Here is a 24,696-nt window from a genome sequence, read left to right as displayed (position 1 = left end):
TTTTTTTTTCTTCAAAAGGCAAGCCGAGGAGCAGTTTCAAACCCCGGTAGGAAGTGTTTGTGCACAGTTAGCGTAACTGCAGAAAGCAGCTGTCCTCCCACCGCCGTGGAAGAGGCGCTTGCTACTCTCTCATGGCCTGAAGTTTAACTAAGAGCTGCCCAAATAAAACCGCTGTCCGCGCATTGCTTCCCCCTGAGCCCCTTGTCCTTGCGTGTCCCTGCAGCAGCGAGAGCGGGATCCGACGGGACCTGTCCCAGTGGTTGCTCTGGAGCCTCGAGCGCGAGCCAGAAATTTGTGGTCTGGTTTGTGTCTAACAGCTCTCACCGGACGCGCTGTCCTGGCATCCCCGGGGCACGCTGGGGAGCAGGTAGGGGCAGGCAACAAACAGTTAACTTATGGCACTTTTGTACACATTTGCGGAGGGAGATGCCGAGACAGGGATTAGTATTTCACACGTTGCCGGCAGCGCGAGGGAGGACGCACCGGTGTTACTCCGTAGGGACTCGACGCTGTAAGCGGTCACGAATTCCCTCAAATCCCGCCGCGCTGCAATGCCCTCCGCCCCCGGCCCCTCCCGCATGGGCTCCGCCGCCCGCCCCCGGGGCCGGCCGGGCGGAGGGACCGGGCCGCCTCCGCTCCGCCGGCGGAGGGAGCAGCGCCGTCTCCCCGGCTGCGGCAGCGGGAGGGGGCTGGGGACGGCCATCCCCAGGGAGACGGGACGCGGTGAGCGGGGCGACGGGACGGGGCGGCGAGGGGTGTGTGCGCGGGGGGAATAAATATCTGCGCCGGCGGTAGCGGGGCCGCGTCCCGTGCCCCCAGCGCGGCTCCCGAGGCGGCCCCGGCCGCGGCAGGTGAGCGGGGCCGGCCCCGAACCCCCTGTGGCCGGCCCCGAACCCCCCGTTCCCGGCCGAGCTCCCCGACGCCGGCCGAGCCCCCGTCCCCGGTGCCGCCGTCCTGCGGGAGGCAGCGGCCGGGCAGCGGCGGCGGCCGCCGCGGGTGCCTCCTGCCGGCCCGTGGGGAGCTTTTCGCAGGGAATTTCAGGGGGTGTTCTTAACTCCCTCTCCCGGGGTGGGCAGTGGGAAAATGCAGCGGGTTTGTGTTTCTTGTTTTCAGTTCTTCGGGTTTGCTATTTTGAAAGCCTGAAGAGCTACCAGCAACCAAGTCAGTGAGAAAGTCGTCTCTCGATGAAATTTAGTGTCAGCCTGAAACAAAAAAGTTTTTTGGTTTTTGAGGGAACAGGGGTTGGACAAAACCTCAAACTGATTCCACAGCCTTGATATGACCAGCAGAGCAGGTTCAAAAATTAACTGTTTGTGCACCTTTTCTTTGCATCACCGTGAGGCTCCACTTGTATCTCTTACACCAGTTAGCTGGATGCATTCTAAGAATATTTTAACTCTGATAGAAACCAAGAGGTAGAAATACTGATGCTTTACAGTGTCAGTCTTCTTCCTAACTTCTCCTCTCTTGACTGTGTATGGTTTTGAAGATCTTCTGTGCCATTTACTTTGACAAAGGTCATTGATTTCTCTGCTGTACTGGCTCTGTGACATCTGTATTGAGAACTAGAAACACAAGAACTGTGTAAAACCTGGTCCTGGTTAAAATCTTTGTAGCAAAGGACTTGTTTTCACGGCTGTGGTGACCAACAGGAAAACCTGTCAAAACTTTAGTTGTGCAAAGCACAGTTCTCCTTCTCCCTCCCGTCCTTCTACCAATGGAGTCATGCTGTGGCCAGGATTCCTGCTATTTCTTACCTCCAGTTGCTGACCTATACCACGAGTATGCCAACCTTCTCAGAGGGGATTATTCCTCTGCTGGGGAGCTTTCTGTGTCCCTCTTAACCCTCTGCCTTATACCGTTCAGTGGGCTGCAATCTCATTTTAGGAGTCACTTAATGCTGCATATGTTTGTTGGTGTGACAGAGCGAACCAATCTCTTGTTGGTATGGTCCCAGACTGTACCCAGTTTAGCCTGTGCTCAGTAATGGCTGTTAACTTTTCCAGGTAGGCTAAAAGCATTTTGCTTCAACGAAAGTTCCAGTTCTGTATTTCTGAGCAAGCAGAGAAATCCACAGTAACTTGCAGAGATGCCAAGTCATGAAATACAGAGCCCTGGCAAAGGAGTTAGGACTGTGAGAGTCTTATCTCCTAAAGGCAACTTGCTGGTATCTGGAAGGCAGACCCTGATTCTATATCTGTTAGCTGCCAATCAGAATCTCTGGAAGGCAAGACTATATGGATTTTTGGCAGAGCAGAGACAACTAAATGCAATTATGTATATTAAAATATGGCACTGATGAAAGGTGGTATGGCATATCCAGGGATGGTTTTCAAAAGATGATGTGTATGATCATATTTCCAAGCCCAGAGGCTTGAAAAACGTCAGTGAATATCCATAGGGAAGCTGGAAAAGCAAGCTTAGGAGGAAGAACAAGGAATATAGGTTTGTTTGTGTAGTATAGGTGTTCTGGAAAACGTTCTTTGGATTTGCAACTTGCCTTTTTACATATCGTGTTTTCTCCACTCTGTCCAAAAAAAAAAAACATGCCGAGGTTCTGACTTCTATTATGCATCAGTTGTTGGAGAGCTCTGATGGGCAGCTGAGGCTCTCCTCATCTTTAGTCTGTCCAAAGAGAAATGCAACAATGGTACTGTCAAACCAATAAACTGCATCCCTCTTGAGTCAGGTGTCACGTGAGGTGGTGCAGAAAGCTGTCTGTGCTATGAGGAACACCACAGAATTCCTTGGAAGGGAGAACAACAGAAAGGACCTTCTGTTTGGGGAGCTGGCTCAAGCACTGCTCCAGCGCACAGTGGCCTTCATAGGAGGTTTTTGTATCTAAATGCTTGTAATAAAGCAGGAAAAAAAAGAAGAAAATAAAAAGAGAATGATATTTTAACTGGCACCAGAGACAACTGATGCAAAATAACTCTTATGAAAGTTCCTCTTTTAAAAGAGTAGCTATCCCACTTCTAATATAATCATCAGAAATGACTTGTTGCTGGAGGCTTGGTTCTGTGTAGCATATCACTCTTCCTTTCTTTTTGTTGCCTTTTGTATAATGGATGTGACTGCTGTCATCTGAATTGTTTACTGCATGAAAGATAATTCTTCCCTGTGCTCAAGTCTCCAGAGCCATCCTCAGTACAGTGCAAGGTGATGTACTTCTTGTCCAGCGCATGTCATTGTGAAAGATGAGGGATGAGTCACTTCCCTCGTGGGCAGTGATGACTAACTGCCTCTCCTTTGGGAGCAACAGTGTGGAGCTGCCACACCAGCAGCTGGGCACACAAGGAATCATCACCTCAAATCAGCTCTCTGATGACTGCATGATGTAAAAGAAGTTTATTAAGTTGTGTGATTAAAGACTTTTACAGCTCATAAAGGAGGAAAGCTCATAAGAAGGTAATAAGAGAGGGAATATTTAATTTTGCACCAGTCTTCCCAAAATTGTGCTGCTTCTGAAATGTAAATCATAAGAGATTTGTATGCAAGTTTTCAAAATATGTCATGTAAGAATTCTTACTGCACTATAAAAACAATTACTTGCATGAGATTTTCTTAAAGAAAAGAAACTTCTTTTAGTGTACATGTCATAAAGCTCTTTAGAAACCTCTTGCTTTATTAACAATATGTAGTAGACAGTTAGAACTAGGGATAGGTACAAAATGTTCAGGGTACTATTTTGTGTTGTAAATGTTCTGGGACTGACATGAAGTATTTAATTTTTAACTTTTCAACTGAGTCTATATGGACACCTCGAAGAAAAAGGCAAGAGAGAGATTGCAATCCAGACCAGACTCCTACCTTTCCAATAATATTTCCCCTAAAATCACTTTGGAAATTTTGCCCTGTAGCAACGGTGGATTTACACTTGGTACAAAAAAGCAACATCATGGATTAAAGGTTTTGTCCTGTTCTTTCCAGGTCCTGAGTCGTACCTGTGATCCCGATCTTTACTGTTTGGGTCTCTTTTCCAAAATTCTGAGAAACTTTGCCTCATCAAAATAGCATGGTTTTAAATGTAAATACTCTAGTTCTGTGGAAATTTTTCTGAGGTAGAGATGCAGGTCCAAATTTTGGTAGGAGGGAGAAGAATGTAGTGGTTCATGTCCATATCTCAGACTTGGAGAAACCCAAATTTAAGACCAGGAAAGCCAAACAGGTTTCACAGAACAGTTTTTAGTTATTACTCCTGCATTTTTATGGAAAAAAAATATGTTTCAAGGAGGGAATAAATGTGTGCCATTTATGAGGCAGTATTACAGATACTGTGTATAAATACCAATGACAATGACAGGAAGATGAAAAGTATTCTTTTTGTCTTCTAGTACTTTGTTAACAGCATTCAGATTTCAGGCTGGTCATTATCTTTTTGGTTTGATCTTGAGAGGCAGCAGTTATGAATAGGGGCAGGGATAGAACCATATCTCCCCCCTGCTGAGGCAGAAATCTCTTCCTGATTGAAGCCCATGACAAAACTCCCATCAACATCAAAGCAGAAAGATTTCAAGAACAAGAACCTGAATGCATCTGAAATCCACTGTTGGGCAGCTTGGAAAGGTCAAGGGTTTTTCAAAGATTAGTAAGGAAAAGAAAAAGACTGAGAGCAAATCATGACTAGCATAAAGAGAAGAGGAAGTTGACAACTAAGTTCACAGTTCATTGCTAAATCTGTGTTTATGAGGGCAGCTAATTTTGGTGAAAACTGATACAGGCATTCAGCTGGCTTAGGTGTTTCTGCTTCAAATGAAAATGGTATTATTTTTTCCTTGGTTTGATGTTAAGGAAACATATATTTAAGAGTTGATTGTCACAAGTGGTATCTGTAGCGCTATTGTGGCTGTTTACTTAACTAGCATATTCTGCAAAGAGAAGACAGAATCTCACAGAAGTAACACCTGCTAAAGTTTGTATTTTATGTATCTCATAACTTTCAATTTCCATGTGTTTGTGCTATTAAAACAAAACAAAGCAACAAAATATTTTTCTTCACAAAGTGTTTGAAATTTTATTTTAAGATATTTAAAAACCTTTTGCAAAGGAAGTACTGAAAGAGGAAGAAAAGGTTTTGACATGAATTTGCTGCTTGCTCTGTATATACAGAAGGAGTTTCATTTATAACTTTGGTATTTAAATCTAGTCTCTAAATTCCAGTGATATCTCATAACATGGCTTTAGTATTCAAAACCAGAAAAATAACCCTCACAATGACATTTTTGCCTCTTTTTTTCCATACTGGAGCAAATCCAAACCCTATCAGATTTACGAAGTGAGTTTATTCTCACTTTAATGAGGTTTAAGGAGTTTATTGTGTTAAGGGAGCATAAATTACTTCATAAAGCCACAAATGAACTCATTAAATTAATGTCTGCCTTATGAGCCTCTAGGGAGCACACAAGCAGTGTAAGGCATGCCCTCCTCGTGGATGAGATGGGAACTGACCAGCTTGACAGGTCCCAGGAGGCTTTTAGGAAGGGAGGATGGGCTGATGGGGAAGCAGAGTTCTGCTGCCCTGGAGCAGCTGGTGATGCTCAGGGGCAGGCTAGGATGGAGCCTGAGCTTCAAGGTGCTGGGAAAACTGTTTGTTACTCTATCAGGCCCTAATAAATTAGATTTTGGGAGATGGATGATGGTTAAAGCAGATAAACAGAAGTGCTGTGGTTTTCATCCTAGCTTCTCCAGCTTTTTTTTGCCCACTTGCTTACCTGTTGCTTTGCAATTTTAGCTCACTTATGTGTATGCTGAGGTTGCTCTTGTGCTGTTCATGTCTTCACTGTCAAAACAAGCTAAACTGCACCATGAGTTTGTAACTCCTTGTGCAAAAGCAGACTTGGATCCCTATTTTCCTTATTGCTTCCTGTTGTGTTATTTTTCAGTTTCTTGTTTGTAAGTCGCTGGCACAGAAAGGAATTAGTGGGACACATTATGGATGTAGCAGCACATCTTTAGCTGCACAGGACCCTAAAAGTGAGTTCATGGCAAGGTTTCATCTCCCTGAATTCTGTAACTCAAAGGTTACTTGTCAATTTTGATGTCTGACACTGAAAGATGTTTTAAAGTATTTTTGGTACAATTAGTGTATTTTAAACTGTAATTGTTTTGTCATACTGAAACATGAATTTTCAGGAATTTATATTTTGGGTTTACTAATTTCAAAGGTAAGACTTAAGCTGTCTGTAGAGCCATCAGAATTTGGAATCAGTTGAAGCTATGCTTCCAGGGTACAAAATAGGGTTATTCTGTTGAATTTCTTTCTAAATCTGTTTTCAGTAGATTGCACTTCTCTGTTGCTTAAGGGTTTAATGTCAACTAAACTCATATCATTAAAGGCATCTTATGGTTTTTGATGAGACTAACACTAATATCAAAGGATGGCATCAAAAGGGAGAGTGTCACTAATCAGTCAGGTGTGCATCTCTCACCTGTAGAGGCAGCAATAATATGAGCTGTGATCCAGAGAGCTCACAGCTTAAGCAAACCTAAGCCTTGATTTCAGTTTGTGACTGACTGTGTACAGAGATGATTGATAATCAGTTGTTGGATAAATGAAGATTTATAGTCCTGAAGGCTCTGGCCAGGGTCAGCTCCTTGCTCTGTGTCATGGTAGTGAAGCATGTGTGCCAGGCAGAATAGTGTAACTACTAAAAACTCAGCTAAAGCTGAGGTAGAGCTTATGGATTGGCTTAAGTGAAAGGAAAAAAAATAGTGTGTGGAACAGAATGTAAGCTTTAATGCTCCATTAATATTTTATTTAAATGCTTTGCTGTGTATCATTATTTTCTCTTTTTGTAAACACTGGCAAAGTGTAATAAAATATATTAAGTAAGATCTATTTAATATTTTATGTTTATGTTAAGTCTCATGTTTATTCAAAAAAACAAATTACCATGTAACATTAGGAAATTAAACATTAAAATGCAGATTTTTCACTTCTGGAATAACTGCAAGGAACAATTCAAAAGATCTGCAGCCAATAATTTTTGAGAGGATGTTTGGGCATGGTGTTGATTAGTAAATACATCTGAAATGTAATCTGTGTCTTTATAAACAGTCTTTTTAGCTCTGTCTTCAGGATTTTTTCTTTATTTTATTCTAGTCAGAACTAAATTCCAAATTTCAGTGTTGTTCATCCTTAAAGTGCAAATAGGAAGGGGGGGTGAAGAGCTCTGTGCTATCACAAGGCAGTATTTACTATGAAATTCAGGGGCTGTTTTCGTATTTTGCAGACAAGATCCTAATTCCAGGACATTGCTACATGCAGTTGAATCAATGGTGGTCACACCAGGTTCATGACACTCTGAGTAGGGATTCTGCTGATCCTCTTCTGCATGGTCTTCATCTGGGCCTCCAAACTGAGCTGAACTTCTGGAAAGCAAGAAAAGATAACCTTTTATTTAAAAATAAACAAGTGAGAGATCTCAGGTATTATTGCAAACATCCAGGAGAACTTTCTTTCGGATTGCCTTTCTCTATGCACTTCAAAAAATGAAGTACCATTATGTTGTTTTGCTTTTGTAAATATTTTATAGTGGTTTCCCAAAGTAATCAGAATTTGCATAAATTACTAAAGAAAAACTGAGTTAAATATTAGAGGAAGTTAATGTCAGGGGGTTAAATAGCTGTAAGGGATTCTGTTGTTCTTGTCTGTCTCTTCTAAATTTCTTTCCATGACATTTCTCACACTCTGGAGAAAATGAGTTTGAGAATGAAGTTTATATTTAGGAAATTATTGCCAAATTTGGCCATGAATCAGACACTGTTGATTAATGATAACAATCATAGCTTGTTACAAGCCAAATAGCTCTTTTTAATTTAAAAATACAGGCAAGGTTACTTACTTTCCAAAGGCAAAATATTGTTGGGAGCTGTGTTTAAGCCCCTCCTTGTTCCGTTGCTTGTTATTCAGAGTGTTTTGATGCCATGATGCCAGGTGAGTGAGAATTGTGAAGAATCCAGTTCCTTCCCCACTTTTTGGCCATTCCAAGGATTTCAGCCAGCATGTATCAGTCTTTATTTTCTAGTAGGCTTGGGACATATTTATTCCTTAATTCTATGAGTGTACTTGTAAGATCTATTTTTTGGACAGGCAACCATGATCCTCAACTATTTTGTTTCTCGTTTGTAAAATTATATCTTCAGTGTTGTCTGGATCAAAATAAAAAATTTAAGATCTTAAAAGCCAAAAAAAGCAGGTATTATCCTGCTTTTCAGGACATTTTCAAGGAAGCAGAAGATGGTAAATGTCGAGTGAGTGAGATGGATAGTTTGTGTTTGTGTGTTTTTGTAACAAAGTAATCCTTAATTTGCCTTAACATGAGAGTGTAAGTCATGGTGCTAAGTTATGTAAGAGCTGCAGGAGCTTTTTGTGTGCTGAGATGGCTCATTATTTGTTTGTTTGTTTGTTTTAAACTTTATCTGGATACTTTTCTTGCCATAAAAATAGGTGAGAGAGATAGAAGTAGCAAAATCGATCAGTATGTGCACTTTTTTCAGCTTTGTTTTTGATACTTTAGATGCAGTAAATCTGTAGATAGATAAATTCTACTACAAAAAAAAAAATAAGGCAGTTAGCAATAGAGAAATAATTAGCTAATATAATACCTTGCATGTAAAATTAAATTTTAATGAAATATAATAAAATACCAGCTCTTTCTATAATGCTATTCAGTTTAGGAGACACTAGTTCTGCAAAAAGCTTACACTTTCAAATATTTTTGTACCTATTTTACTCCTGGTTAAAGATCACTGATAAAGGTTTTTAATAAACCCTGAAATAGTCCCATGCTTACAAATTTATTTCTTTTTTTTAATCCCTGTGTTAAAATTTTGGTTTGTTGATGGAGGTCATAATTTTGTATTAGTGAATTGAAATATAGTGAAACAGTTTTTGTGTTGACATAGGACTAGAAGTAAGGATTGAAGCTTCAATATTTCATCAGGTGTCTTTAATTAGCAATTAGTCTACAGTGACAGAGTGCAAAAATTTCAGGTCCCTTCTAAAATTTTGAGGCCAGATTTGTGTGGAACACCTTCCAGGTGACGGAAAGAAAGCATTATTCACCAGGACCTTGCCACAGGCTGGCATTGCTCTACATCTCTCATTTTAATGAAATTTTGAGCAGGAAAAGAACAGGCCTATGTTGAACAGAGACCAAAACAAGCTGCTTGTGTGAATCTGAATTTTTCCCGTGTCATCCTTTGCCAGCAGGAGCCCAGAGCAGGTGTGTCATGCCTTCTGCTGAAGGGCAAAACAGCAGAAACTTCTACAAATGGTGAGAATAAGTTGTCAGTGTTTGTTAAACTTCCAGCTTGAGGAAAGCATGGAGTCCTTTTCCCCTTTGATGAAAAAGGCCAAGCCACTGAACATAACACCAGCGGTTGGAACACAGCTCTTTTTCAGAATGTCAGGATGTACTTGGTGCCAGATTGGACAGGAGTATTGTCTGATATGTTACTAGACCTGTTGTGACCAGACCTAGCCTGTCCAACATACACCCTGTTTAAAATGGTTGCAGACTTCAGACTTATTTTCCTTTTATTCAAGGTAGAAATTTCACATTTCCATGACCTAGGCATCTGCAGTGATTCCTGCTTCTCCTTGGTCTCGTTGGCATCATTGAGAGGAACTGCAGACATTCTAGAAAGGTGTTAAGCATCCATGGCTACCAGCAGTGGAATGGAAACCATCATAGCTACTTGATGAGCCTTTGTGCAGCTTCATGAGCAATCTTTCATTGTAACATGCCACTAAAGCCTACATATCTTTCTATTTTAAATAAATAATAACTTACATTCCTCATTGAGTCTTGGTTAGCTTGGAAACCATCATCTCTTAAGCCATAGTGTTTTTCCCTTTTATATTTTTACAGCACTTTTAAAAGCCCAAGATACTGATCTTTAGCTGAGACCACTGGAAAAATACATTCAGCTCTTTTGGAAGATGAAATTCCCAAAGATCCGTAATTTAATCCCACCTTTATTTCACACCGTCTGCCTGATATGGAGCTACTCTGAGTTCTGTAGCATGCCTGTGTGAGTCATAGTTGCATCAGGTAGCTTCAAGTAAGGACTGTAAACCACCTAAGTACCTAATAAATAAATGTTAGCTGATACACAGGACACCATGGAAAAAGGCATGGATTTAATCTGTCTTTTAGCTGCCTAATAAACATTAAAATTACATTACAGATACTTTCAAGCAGTATTAGATTATTATATTTGAAGCTGAAATGAATAAATAGTCATCAGATAGTCATCAGCCATACCACTCAGGTACTGTGTATTTAAGAATGAAATACGCTTCTTGTCTACCGAAAAAAAATTCTCCAGAAGCCATATAACTTTTTCAGGTTGGGTTGCTGCTCCTTACCCCCCTTTGTTGGCATAAGTTTGCTGCCTCTTTTCTTATCACATTTCTTGGTAGTTGTTTCCTTACATGAATTTCAAAATGCTGGTAGGAGCTGCACAAGCCAAGAAAATATGGACTTTGCAAACAAACTGTGAATGACCTGCCTTGAGCCATTTTCTGTCACCAGTAAGCTTTCCCCATGCTTCCACTGAAACCATGTGTACTGCTGGGAGCAAGAGCACTTTTAAATGTTGGCAAGAAAAGACATTCTGTAGGGTTCACTGTTCTGGAGCATTTTTGTTGTTCAGGAAATAGGAAAATTATACATTACATATGCTTGTGTGATTCTAGGGTTGGGGAAGCCCTCTTCTGCTAATTTGCTAAGTGATAAAAGCTAGGAGGACTCATGTTGCCATTTCTGTGTTTCTATAGGAGAATTAGTACCCAAGGGCTATGGTGGTGTTATGTCAAACTTTTACTGAGAGGCAAAAACTCCCTTTACTGTTACTTTCTGAATGTTCACTGTACAGAAGATGATACATAAGAGCCAGTCTAGCTGGACTATGTTGAGCATATTTGGGGAGCACCTCAAAAGTGAGCACTGCATTATGAAATAATTATAAAACTAGAATAGTTAGAGGTAACAATTTTAAAATATAGTACATGTTGGGGTTTGTGTTTATATATAAATTGAAAAGTAACTTTGTGACTTGTGTCATGACTACATTTTGAAACGTAATTTTTCAAAACAATTTTTTCTGCAGCCCGTTTATTTACATTTTAGTCTAGGTTGTATCTTTCACCAAAAAATCTTTTCAAAGAAACTGAAGAAGCATTGGAGCATGTGAAAACAGCTAAAACTACCTTAAAAACTTTAAGGATTTATTCTTTAATCACAGAAACATGTTGGAGAGTTACTTCGCCTGTGCCAAGGAATTTAAACCATGGGATTTCACATCTGAGATGTTGTTTTCCAGATCTGATATGTTCCCTAAAAGCTCACTGAAGATTGAGGTATTACTTATTACCTGTGCTGCTGAATAAATACAGTATCTGAGAAATATGGGCTATTTTCAGTCATGCAGACAGCAAGACTCAAGTTTCTGATATCCAGAACACAAAATCACAGTGCATAGAGGAGAGTTCAGAGTGTTGAACAGGATGAGCATGTCACATGCTGTGCAAGGAGGAGACTAGTAATAGCATTATGAGAAATTGCAAAGGTGTTTCCTAAATCCAACCCTTCTTAGGGTTTTGAAAGTTGCTTTAGTAAAGTGCTAGTCTCCACATGCAGCCCATGGCTAGAACTTTCTCCTGAGCATGGCACCTGCCTCTAAGAACTAAGGACTCATCTATTTATAGCTAGAAAAAATGTAGTGTTTTAGGCTAGTCCTTGGATGAGACACAATACCCTTCATCTCCCTTTGTAAATCTGTGCCAATAAGCAAGGGAAAGTGGAAAATCTGAGGTCAGGAAAGAAGTGCAGAATGTTTTTCTAATATTGTGGTTAGTCAGCTGTGTAGGATGGGAGTAGCCATAGCTTTTGGTTCCTGCTCCTGGGGCCTTTTTTATTATTCTTTGCTGAAATGGGAAGCAGTTGTAGTAGGAGTAAAGACTGGCTGCTTATTGGAGTTACAGAATCATAGAATAGTTTGAGTTTGAAGGGAAGGTTGCCTCGCTCAATTCCTCTGCAATAAGCTGGAAAATCTTCAAATAGATCGGGTTGTTCAGAGCCCCATCCAACCTGGCCTTAAATGTTTCCAGGGATGGGGCATCCCAAACTTCTTTGGGCAACCTGTTTCAGTGTCTCATCACCCTCATTCTAAAAAAACCTTCCTCCTAATATTCAGTCTAAACCTACCCTTTTTCAGTTTAAAACTATTATCCCTTGTCCTATAGTAACAAGCCCTGCTAAAAAGTTTGTACCCATCTTTCTTATATGCCCCCATTAAGTACTGAAAGGCTGCAGTAACATGTCCTCAGAGCCTTCTCTTCTGCAGCCTGGACAATCCCAACTCTCAGAGCCTTTCCTCCAAGGAGCGGTGCTCCATCCCTCTGATGATCTGTGTGGCCCTCCTCTGGACCCATGTCCTTCTGGGAACTGTGAGGCTCACTTTTGGGATCCGAGCTGGAAGATTATGTACTTTAGTTCTGCAATTATTCAGACAGTGTGCCGCTCCACCCCTTCCCTATAAAATACTATCCAAGAGTAAGAAATCCAGTCTTACTGATTCTGACAGTGCCCGCCACAGCGATCTGTGAAAGAGGTTTGGGGTGAATGTGTTGGCTCTTGGCTGTCTGTCATCAGAAAGAGAGGTTGAGGTGCTTTTTGTGCAGGTTAGCTGTAGCTGCTTGGGAAGAGCATCCTGTGCCAGCAGTTTTACAGAAGTGGCAGCCATCGTGCTGAGAGACATCATGCACAGCCATTGCACATGAAGTAGCTCTTGCTGGAATTCTTTGTTCTTCATCATCAGGTGGGCCCACAGAGAGCCCTGCCCTGTGTCAGGGGGTGAGGGGACAGCTGAGGGAAGCTGAGGAGTCTGCAGTGATTGGGGGTCTGCTTGGGGAACTCACGACTGGTTTGCTCCTAGGGAGAATAGCTGTTGCTCATTTCTAAACACACAAGGAAACTGTTATTTTTATCCCTTTGGGGCATAAAACAATTACTTCATTCGAGTGAAGTCAGAGACCATAGAAATTAATTTGGCACACATTACAAAAGAGGTTAAAGTGTGTTCAATTTTATTCCTCTGGGAAAGATTTAAGTTTAATTTTCATAGCAACATTTTCTGTTATTATAATAAATCATGTGTTTATACATGAAAGTATGTGTTTTGGAGTGCTTTCCCTTTTTCATCTAGGTCTTTTTTAACATAATCTGCTGAAATTGGAGCGGAGTTAAATGTGTATGCTCTATGGGACAATTCATTTCCACTTGTGTTTTAATCCTGTAAGGGACTCAACCAGGATAAAGCCTTGCTGGAAATACCTTTTGCTCCTTCACTTTTCTTTCATAGCTCATTCTGCCAAACCAGAAGGGAAAAGGTCAAATGGCAAAAACCATCTCAAACATAGGTTTGTTACTGACTTTTTTGTAGAGGTTAATTAATTTTTATTAATTTGATCACGGAAAATTTCATTATTATGTTGGAATTTCGAAAGCTGAAAAAGCTAGATTTTGATGGACTCAAGGGGGATATTTAAAGTGAGCAGGTCTGCAGAATGACTGAGTTGTTTCTGGAAAGCTCTTCAGAAGGAGAACATGATCCTTCGGACTACAGACACAGTAATATTGCACCCTGTACACAGGCATTTGTACTGCTTCTTCCTTGTTTATTCAAAAGTATCTGTAAACTTGGAGGTTGTGACACTGGGAATTTTATAGCTTTGAATGGGACTAGGCATGAGATAGGCTTCCAACACAGCTGGGTACAGAGTCTACCATTTCTTCTTTAAAACAGAAATTAATTTTCTTAAGGATAGATTTCTGGATGCTTTTTCCTGATCACGTGATTTATTTAGAAGTGTCACATGTAGAGAAATATTCAGATGGCTCTCGCCAAAGATTTTGAGTTTCAGTTCTGTATGTTTTTTTTCCCGAGTGTTAGGTTGTAATTTACATGCAGTTCTGGTGTAGATACAAAATCAGTTGATTCTACTCAAAAGATGGAGAATGTTTTTCTCTAAAATTCTCTAAAATGTTGGTTTATAGAAGTGTCTTGCAATAAAAGATAAAATAACTCCTAACACTCTGCTCATTAGCAGTCATGGTATGTCTTTGTGGTAAAACAGAATATTTATTACTGTGCTTTTTAGACACTTTTTTTTGGTAATTTTCAAAATTTTGATGTTAATTCGTGGCTATTAATATCTTTGAAGTTGGAAAATTAGAGTTTTAGAAGGATTTAATCCCCTTCTAACATAAATTCAAATAAAGAAGCACTCCATCATATTATGTAGTTGGCTTTGCTGCCTGCTGGCCACAGCACTTAGCTGGCAGGAAGGCAGCCAAATTCTGTCTCCTGTCCTTCATTTTTACCCTGAGGCTTTGTGGAGCAGGGAAATATTGATTAAATTCCACTTGAAGTGAGGGGGCTGGTGAGGCCAGGTCTGCCCCTCACAGGTGTGTGCCCAGCTCCAGGCGCAGATGTAATGGGTGCCCTGGGATAACTCCCTTCTTCACTATCCTGATCCAGAAAGGGATTCTCCTAGCTGTGTCCCTGCCATTTCCCTGTGCTCCTGGCACCTGTGTACCCACAAGCTTGCTGGGTTTGCCCAGATGCACACCATTAGAAGGTGGGCTCAGCCTCCCCAGGGGTATAATCTTTGCTGGCCACTGAGAGCTTGGATCTTCTGTATGGCAATTTTGGCAGTGTGTTAAGGAGAGAGATTGCTGTATGTGTGAGAAATGGTTTTTTTGGATAAGGTATTATTTAAACAGGCAAATTTTTGGAAACAGACCCAAATATTAAAGTTGTTAAAATAATAAATAACAAAAATAATATAATAAAGTATATATTAATGATACTTATAAGCAAATGATTAGCAGAATATAGAGTTTTACTGCTCCATTAGATGGAGTAGGAAGTATATTCTCTGTGTACATACACTGATTTTTCTTGCCGGTATATATCTTAATCTAGGTAATTAAAAACCCAGAGGAATGATCATAAACCAGATCTGAACTAAATTAATGGCACATGCTTAGTTCATGCAGAAGCCTTGTAGAGTTGTTAATGCCTTTGGACTAAAATCCCGGTACTGCTTTCAAATCCATAGCAAAGCTTTCCATATCTCAGAGCCAGGACTCACTACTGTTCTTCTGAATTTCATTGCTCCTGATAAAATTCCTGACAATTCACAGTAAATTCCTGCTGATTCCTGCACAAAGCTGCTTCAGAAAGGAGATGTGAATGGCAGCAGTGACCTAGTGCTGCCTTTTTTCTCCCTTCTGAAACACTGGGAAGCTCTGAAGCATCCTTGTCTGTGGGAGATGTGGGTTCAAGACACCCCTTCTGAGGTATGTGTGTAGTTTACCTGGTCTTGCCTTTACCTCTGGAGGATTCCCTGCATACTGAGTATATAAACATAAATGTTGGTGAGATGCTTGAATAACAGTTTTAAACTGTAATTGTGTACAGTAATTATCATATTTGTTCAGATGTAGACTGAAGGAGTGTTTGAGCTGATCCATTTTTGAGGTGATGAGTGCTTCCTTAGTGACTTGACTGACTTAGGACAAAAGCAGCCTTTCTGGCACAGTCCTGAATGAGCATTCTGCATTATAAATTTGCTGACTTTCCAGCTTATTGCCAGGTAAAGCAGTCAATGAGTATTAGTTTTCAAGTTTGAGCCATTCTTCCTCATGCACGCAGTCTTAGTGTTGACAGCAGAAGCACAGTTGAAATACCAAGCACCAATTACAGACTGGTTTTACTGTCACCACTAAAATATTTATTTCCTAGGTTCTTCAGAAACTATTTGCCTTTGGGTTTTACCATCCTAATCAGGAGCTTTATCAAACATTAGCTGTCATCTTACAGCTAATTTATTTGTCAGAAACTTCAAGGCTCATGCTGTTAAGTGCATGATATATGAATAGTGTCCACATATTTCCAGGAAAAAGCCTTATGTGCTTCTGGATAGGCAGGTATCTGGTTTAAATGTGAATGGAATTGCCTGAAAACCAGAACAAAGCAGTGATCTGGTTTGTGGTGTGACTGGGGGGTGTCTGATCCCAAAGAGTATCAAAGGGTGCTTAGCTTTCAGGGCACAAATATGGGCTTCTCAGACTTGGATTCTTGATGAGTAAATATGTATATTCTTAAAAGTTAATATATTCCAATTTAGCCACAGAATTATATCTAAATTCCTTTATTTGCCTTGGGGAAGTGCAGTAATTCATCCTGTCATGGGTTTTGTATATGTACAAAATATACAAGCCCATATGAGTGGGCTTGTACTGTGTATTCAAAAAAACCTCAAACAAACAAAATCCATGTTAGTTGAGGGATGGAGGGAGTTAGAAAGGAAGAAGATTCTTAAATAAACAAGTTAATTTGATATGCCCATTCAAAGGTGCTGGATTTTATTTAAATGTCCACCTAGGCTACTGATACTTCTATTTCTTTATTTACTTGTTTTTCAAGTGGCTTGCAACAGGAAAGAGGTGCAGAAAAGCTGCAAAGAAAAGATTTCTCAGTGATGATTAAAGTTTAACGTATTTAGCAAAGTAACAAGTGTAGCTTTACATGTACATGTTGCATGTTGCCCTTTGTGTTGCTAACAGAACAAAGCAGAAGGTGCTGGAGCTCTCCCTTTAGAGCCAGCATTAATATGCACCTCTATTTTCTGCTCTGTTATTATTTTTCCAAAAGTCTGCATCTGTGAACATGGTTAATTACCTTGAGTATTAATAGAGTACATCTGTGCTATAGAAAATGACTATTGTTCTATAGCCTGATACACGTGGTAGCCATGGATTAAGATAACCTAATTAAATGTAACAATGACTCAGTCAAAAGATACTGTTTACATAGGGAGTTGACTTCAAGTGTTTGAGTAGCTGAAGTCTGATGCGCATAACAACCTTCTTAATGATAATACATAGGCATAATTTGGCCTTGTAAAAACTTGTTGAGAAGATCTTTATTTAACAGGAGGGTTACCAGGATGAAACAGCATAAAAAAGCAAGGGCAATATAGATGGCTATCCCTCTTACTATTCTTCTTAAACAAAGGAGTCACTAGTACACACGTATTGATTTTGCTGCAGTACACTTGCATTGTATCTTAAACTGTTATTTAAAATCAATCTGTATTTCTAAGCAAATCCTTCAGTTGCTAACTCAGTTTCTGTTAAAAAAACCCAAAACAGTTCTCCCCGTTAATGGTATCGACCGTTGCTCGTTGCTTAAAGCAGTACTGAAAAATCTCAGAAGTGTGTTCAGTGACAGAGGTGAGATATGTGTTTAGCATTACCATATGCCATCCATCAGATTTTTCTTCCATTGGAAAAACATGCATTTTATACTTTCTTCTCTTTCTTTTTTTTTTTTAACATTATAGGAGTTTGAAGATGATTATACTGATTTTAAAGCCAAAATCCTGGATCTTGGCAGATGTGTTGCCTCAGTTCTTTGTGTAGAATTTCATGACTGTTCTAGTTTAGAATCTGTGCTCAAAGTCAGTACCCATATATATGAAACTGTTTCTTCATCATTAGTTTTGGGCATTAAATTACAGCTTTAGTTAAGCTATTTGTGAATTGAATGCCTTGAAATATTGACGTATGTATTGCAGCTGGGAATCAAACTGTGTTCTATGATTCTATTCTTGCTTTGGTGATGTTCTAACTACAGGTTCCTTCCAGAAGTTAACCCATAGCTAAAGCCAGATCTAAAATGTAATTCGAAGAAACAGGGAGATTCTCAGCTCACTAACGCTCTGCATTTTGCATTTGTCTGCACGAGGCTTGGAGAATCCATGGATGGCAGGTGTGTCCAGGCTCTCCACCCAGTGTAGTGTATAGTTAACCTGGATAGTTGGAGCATGTTTCTGCTGTAGCATGTGTTATTCTTATATGGGAATAATGAAAATGTAAGATAGGAAATAACTGATTAGGAACAGTTCTTCAAAATATGAATTAGGAGTTGTCATATGTTGAACATGAGTAAGTGAAGTCACGTTATTAAGAAAGAGGTAAGTAAGTAAATGTTCAGATGAGTGGTTGTCCTGAAAGGCACAAGGATGTGAAATCTCACATCTATCAGCCTTGATGAAGCCTCTAGTGGAGTATTGTGCTCAGGCATTACACTTTGGGAAAAAGGATCTGTTGATAGTCATTGAGGCTGAAGAAGAAGAGAGAGAACAGGCATGAATCTTCAAATACATTAAAGATTTCTGCACACAGGAAGGAAATAGTCTATTTTCTACACCCTGAACGTACTGAACTTAATTTAAAGTGTATAAGGTTCAAGCGTGATGGCTGGGAAAACCACTCCATGCCAAGAATAATGAATTGCTAGAACAGATTGGTAGGGTAGGTGATAGGCTCTTCATTACTGAAAAATCTTTCAGGGAGAGCTAGAAAAAAACCTCTTTTGCAAATTGCATAGGTGTAGCAAATATCTTCTTGGGGCAAGAACATGGACTAATTACTCTTGAAGTCCATTTTAGACATACATTCTATGACATTGTATTGCTCTCAAAACTGTTTTACAGTATTGCAAATTAGTTGGGCTAAGTATAAGGCAGTAATAATGAATAGCTAACTGCTAATTTTGAATAAATGAATTTTCCTGAGGTTGACACTTTTGGCATTGTTAGCAATTAAATGAGTGTCTTGCATTTAATGTTTACCCTGTTTCTTTCCAAACTTGTTATCTCACTGATTTCAGATAATATATACACTATTACATCTACTCTTTCTAAAGGCAGATAACTTGTCCTAAGATACAGATATCAATGAGAATGGAAGGCAACTTGGAAAAATTACTTCTGCTTGCCACTTGTTTGGTAAGCTTTTACAGGATTAGGTGCTTTTTTTCCTCTAGAAAACATTAACTTAGAAGTAAGAGTTGGAATTTTTGTGAGACTCAGGAGGAAGAGCCTAGTGACTTATGAGAGAGGGTATATCTGAGGAAAAAAAGGGGAGAAAACAAACAAGTTAGGAAGTGCAGGGTGGGATTTTGCTGAAGAGGTGGATTTGATGATCCTTGTGGGTCCTTTCCATCTCAGAATATTCTGTGATTTAGAAAGTATCAAGAGTGTGGGGTATATGTCTGGATCTGGAAAGTCGAATTCCATACTTTCTAGGATCTGAGCTAATCTGTCATTCTTTAGCATTCTAGAATTCATCTGCTGGGGATAATTTAAGAGCATATTTAGAAACACGTGGTTTGTTGGTAAGCACATGACGCATACCAACAGTATAGCTTGGTACAGTGCCAATCTCTGAACCTCAGAAACATTTTTGGTGAGATTTCATGTTAGGAGTACTACAGAAAGAACTCTAGTGCTTACTTTGCTGTTCGGGCTTTTTCTCTCTTTATTTTCTTTTCAAACTTTTAACCATCTTGTAAACTTTCTAAAAAAAAAACTTGTCTGTGGAGATAATTTGCCCAAATTGCAGTATTTCATTGTAAATATTTGGTGAAGAACTGGATAACTGCAAACGAACATGATGAACACATTAAAAAGGTTTGAACAATGCAAAAATAAAAGAGCGTTTTCCTGCTGGTTCATAATACCTTAATTTATATTCTAATAGGCGGGGGGATGAGGAGGAGGTTATAATTAAATCATTAAGAAAAATATGCTGGTTACTTTGGGAAAGCCTAAATGGTCTGAAGAACCGAAGGAATGAATACAGACATTTTGGTCCTACATTTCATAGGAGCCCATAAAGGGTTTTATTGTTCTATGGAGGCAAAACTTTTGAAGATACTTATGGGGGACCTGGACATCCAAGTTATTTGAAAATTGTGCCCTGTCCCTTCCTCTTGGCCTGATCCTAAGCAAACATGCTTTCAGGTGGGAGTACAGGGGATGGAAGCTCCTGTGAGAGCTTTAGGCACACATGAATTAAATTGTTGAGTAATAACAAGTCCAGTGTTGAAAACTGACATAGCTAATAGCATGCAAGGAGGGGACAAATAAAGCTTTCCACCAGAATTTGTTCATGAAGTGCTAATGGTAAAAGAAAAAAAAAAAATTATTGGGTGTGGGTTTCCTCTTTGCAAATTCTTAGAAAGTCCAGAAAATACTTTTATTTCTCAAAGACATGTGGAGAAGTTAAAATCTCTTGACCAATATAAAAATCAGACCTACAGTAAATGGAAAATTCAGGTAGATTAAATTTGTCTGTTTAATTTAAACCAAGCTAATTAAGCGTAATCCTCAAAACAGACTCCTGATGGACCCTAAGGTGTGTACTTAGAACTGTAATTAAATATGTCACTGATGTTTGTCTTTGACTTCACAGTCAAAAATGACAGTAATCTTCTGAGGTATGAAAGAATCTTAAAATCTTAAGCCTTATATATTTTTATAGAAGCATGCAATCATTCAGGTTGGAAAAGACCTCCAACATCATCAAGTACGACCTCAAACCCAGCACTTCCAATTCACCACTAAACCACATCCCTAAGTGCCCCATCTACGTGCCTTGTAAGTATTTCCAGGGATGGTGACTCCACCACTTCCCTGGACAGCCTGTTACAATGCTTGGCAACACTTTCAGTGAATAATTTTTTTCCTAATATCCAATCTAAACCTTCCCTAGCACAACCTGAGGCCATTTTCTCTTGTCCTGTCACTTGTCACCAGGAGGAAAAGACTGACCTCCACCTGCTACACCCTCCTTTCAGGGAGGTGTAGAGAGTGATAAGGCCTGTCCCAAACCTCCTTTTCTCCAGGCTAAACAACCCCAGCTCCCTCAACTGCTCCTCATCAGGCTCGTTGTCTTTGTTTTCCAGGCAGGAAATCTAGTTGCCCTACACCTGCTCAGGGAAGAGTTCTTACTTTAAACAGTAAAGGAGGTCATTACTGTAGTAAATGGTTTCCCCAGAGACACATGCAGGAATGTGATAATAACAGCTAGCTCTTACCCTGTAAAATGCAGTGGTTCTTTTAATTTTTCAAACTTCAAAAAGCCCTTAAATCCCTACTCCTAAATTGCTGAATACTAATTAAATGATGTCTCCTGTATACTTTCTCATACTCCAGTCATTAAAATGGTATTTTAATGCCTGTGTATCTGAGGTTAAATGCAAAGTAAACAAAAAGTCATTGTGTTGGGGCTTCTGAAAGGATAAATGTAAGATGAACTGTTTCTTCCTTCCTTCCCTTTAGATAGAGGTTTTATTGAGAGAGGTGAAGTATTTCTTGGTGTTGAACCAACCCAATATTCCAGATTCTTCTTTAGCTATGTTAGAAAAGGAACAATTTTACATAACTTCCTGATTGTATAAAGTGTATGTATCTTTTCTTTTGTTCTTTAAATACTTGTTTTATGTGAATGATGGAAAATCAGTTCAAAAAGAGATGTTGTCTTTTGCTCCAATAGGGCCCATAGTTACTTTTTGCTAATTTTTTTTCTTAATAATGACCAAATCATGTTCACATTCGTAAGCCTCCTCCCAGACCCATACAGAAACTCCAGTGAGTATCTGTGTTACTTTGCCTTCCATGTCACAGTTAGCAGTAGTTTGGGACTGTTCAAATATTGACTCAAAAGGTAGAATTTGATGGCTGTCAGGTGGTGCTGTCTTACAGACATCCTCAGCCACCTTTTTCTCTATATATTCTGCCCCACACTCATCCTAGTTATAATTTTTTTGAGTGAAATTTCGGGGAATTACCTGAATTAAGCAAAATTTGGTGGCAAGAATAGGTGGGAAAGCACAACAGCTGTAGTGTTTGCTACTGACACTAAAAGAAGAACTTACTAAGCTATCGTTTTAAGAGCAGCATGTGCATATGAGAGACCTTTATTTGGTCTGTTTTGGGATATGCACTGCACTGTAAATTCTGATAAATATAGTTGGGTGAAAGTTAAATTAATGTTTTTCATCAAATAATTATAACTTCTCTCCAGTATCAGTAAATTTTCCAGCCCATGGTGAAATTTCTATTTCTGTGCCCATCTGGTCTAGTACTTTTGGTAGAATTTTTGATGTGTACCTTTAGCTGGTTTTCTAGTTACTCTGAAGTGACTCAGATTCAAGCTTCCCTTTCTTGTACTTTTGATTCAGACAAAAACCACCTGTCAATATATCTTTTTCATCCTGATGGAATTTCTTTTCACTGAATGTTTTTTTCTTGGTTAGATCTTGGGGAGATTTGTGGAATGATAAAGCTATTCCCAGGCCATCTTTACATATTTGAAAGCATGTTAAAGCAGCAGGAATAGAACTCTCTGTTTTACTGTGTGGAAGATTCCCAACATAATTAAAATGAAGTTTTATGTGATTATACATATACTGATTTTATTAAGTTCAAATAGTTTATAATTACCAATGATCCATAAAATAAATTCTTTTACAGTTGGCAAAAATTCTAGTAAAAGCTATGACACAGAGTATAGTTTTGGTTGAATAATTCATCAACTATAATTTCTTATTCATAAGTAGATGCTGGAGTATTCTCACTGGGAGTATGCAGATTTTACTGGTATATTTCTGCCATGTGTGATACTTTTTGTTTAAAGAAAATATTACTCTGTTAAATAGGAGTTTCCCAAAGAATGGCATGCCATTAAGAATAGAACTGTGTCGGGATAGCACAGATGCCTCTTCAGGCATCTGACATCGCAGTTTATCAGAAGAAAATGCACTTTACTTGACGTATGTTGAATTCTGGGATCAGTCCTTTTTGTCTCTGTTTTTCTTAATAAGAACATAATCAGTGACAAGTGTTGCTACCTGTTCTTCATGGGTAAGCAGATGGAATCCAGTGAAAGATTTCAAATGGAAGGTCCCTTTAAGTTTGACATGGAAAATCTGTGTGTTCATCTCAGTGAGGTGATGAGGAATCTCAGAAAAACATATTTGCTTATAACCTTTCAGTAAAAAAGTTAATGATATTTCAATGTACACACTAAAATATTTGTGAGTTGGGTCTTTTGGGGTTTTGTTAAGTTTTTGGGATTTTTTTATTTGGTTTGTTTTGAGGGATTGTTTTGGAGGGTTTTTGTTTTACTGGTGTTTTGGGGGTTTTTGTTGTTTGTTGGTTTGGGTATTTTTTTTTTCAAGATGCTGGTATAATTCTAGTGCCACAAAATTCAGGTGTCTTGTTTCTCTTCCAGTGTTGCATATGTTCACCACAAAAAAATGTTAAAAATTCAGAATGCTTGCTCATGTTCTTTTACACAGCATGATGTCCTCTTGAATAGGGTAGTCTAAAGTAGACTATTTAGTGGACCTTTTTTAAAGCATCATGAGGGGACTTTGTTAACATTTATACAACTTTAAGAAGAAGTGGTTTAATAAGTTAAAGAATACAAGAATATAAATTAACTTCTTTCTATGCAGCTTTTCTTTTATGGTTTGAATATAGAGTCCTTTGTGTACTTTTGGATGCTTTCAGAGGCAATGCAAACACAGCTTTGTAACCTCTTTGCCATAATTCTCTCATCTTTTTTTATATTGAATCATATATGGAGGATCTATAAATTTCACTGACAGGTTAAGTAAGCTCAATATACCCTACAACAACTTTGAGTGTTCCTTCCCTCTTCCAGCCAAATCAAGAGCATGAGATGCTGGAAAAAGAAATGTTTCTAATGCAGGAATCTATCTACAGAACTATTTGAAGTATCTATTCCAGGCTGCAAGCACATGAAACAATGTTGGAAAGAAGTGCAGTTGCTCAAGAAAGTGTGGGATATTTGTGTTTATATTAATGTAAGATTTTTCTTAAAATTACTTATAAATTTAGAATATATTTGAAAGTCATATTTTTAATTTGATCCTAGAAGTGCTATTGTTTTGATTTTAAAAAAATCAAATACCAAAGATTTTACTATTCCTTTTGTTTTTGAAATTATAGTTGCTATGTTTTAGGATACCCAGAGTAAAAATATCTCTGTTCCCAAGTGAACAATTTCAAGATAATCCCAAAGCAAAACAAACTTTGTAGTTTCCTTTAGAGTTTTTTAATACCAATAACTTGCTTGATTAATTAAAATAACTGAGTAAAAATTCAGAAATCCGTAAAATTCCACTTCAGAACTCAGGATTGTACATTAGAAAGCTCTACAAATCTCAAAGCAAGAGTACAGAAAAGTCAGTGTACAGAGCCCTATGGGAAATCAGTCTTGCAAAGTTCTCTTTCCCTCAAGCTGCTGGCCTTCCTAGGCAAGGTTAAAAATACCTGTAAAAGATCTTCTTTCTGTAATTTTGTTTGTAGCACCCCCAGGAGGAGCTGCAGGGCAGCTTCCCCACATCTCCAAGGTGCACCTGTATGTTGCCTGTGGATATAGGTGTGTGTTTAATGGCACAAGAAAGTTGAACTTGTATGTTTTTGTCAGATACTGAAGCATGAAACTGTTAAAATGCTTGGCTTTTGAGTTTAATTTAGAGAAGGTGGATTATTATGTGTGCTTGCTAAGTGATGGTGGTGTAGGAAAAAATTAAGGCCCACGAGCTATTGCTGTAGGATGGGCTTTCCCCAGCATCCATTTATCTGTTTTGTAGCAGAAGCTTGTTCTTTACCAAATGTTGTTGATGCTTTTATCTGTACTTTCTGTTTCAGAGCAGCATTGATGATTGGGCTAAAACCCAGTGGAGAGAGATTAATGTGGAACAGATGGATGTGCAGCTCAGAAGGTTTGCCAAGGC

The 24,696-nt window shown here is 39.0% G+C and overlaps 1 long non-coding RNA gene across 1 annotated transcript; it reads left to right on the top strand.

The window, feature by feature from the left end:
• Window positions 1-617: 617 nt before the first annotated feature.
• LOC121671400 lies at window positions 618-24,696 on the top strand. The gene is made up of 3 exons (XR_006018507.1): window positions 618-723; window positions 23,598-23,760; window positions 24,611-24,696. It is a non-coding gene; the product is annotated as an uncharacterized LOC121671400 (long non-coding RNA).

This window comes from Corvus kubaryi, unplaced genomic scaffold (assembly GCF_017639235.1).
Source record: "Corvus kubaryi isolate FWS band 111438036 unplaced genomic scaffold, C.kubaryi_AGA036_p1.0 37398, whole genome shotgun sequence".
Lineage (NCBI taxonomy): Eukaryota > Metazoa > Chordata > Aves > Passeriformes > Corvidae > Corvus > Corvus kubaryi.
The sequence above is the reverse complement of the archived record's forward strand: the minus strand, read 5'-3'. Positions and strand labels throughout refer to the sequence as shown.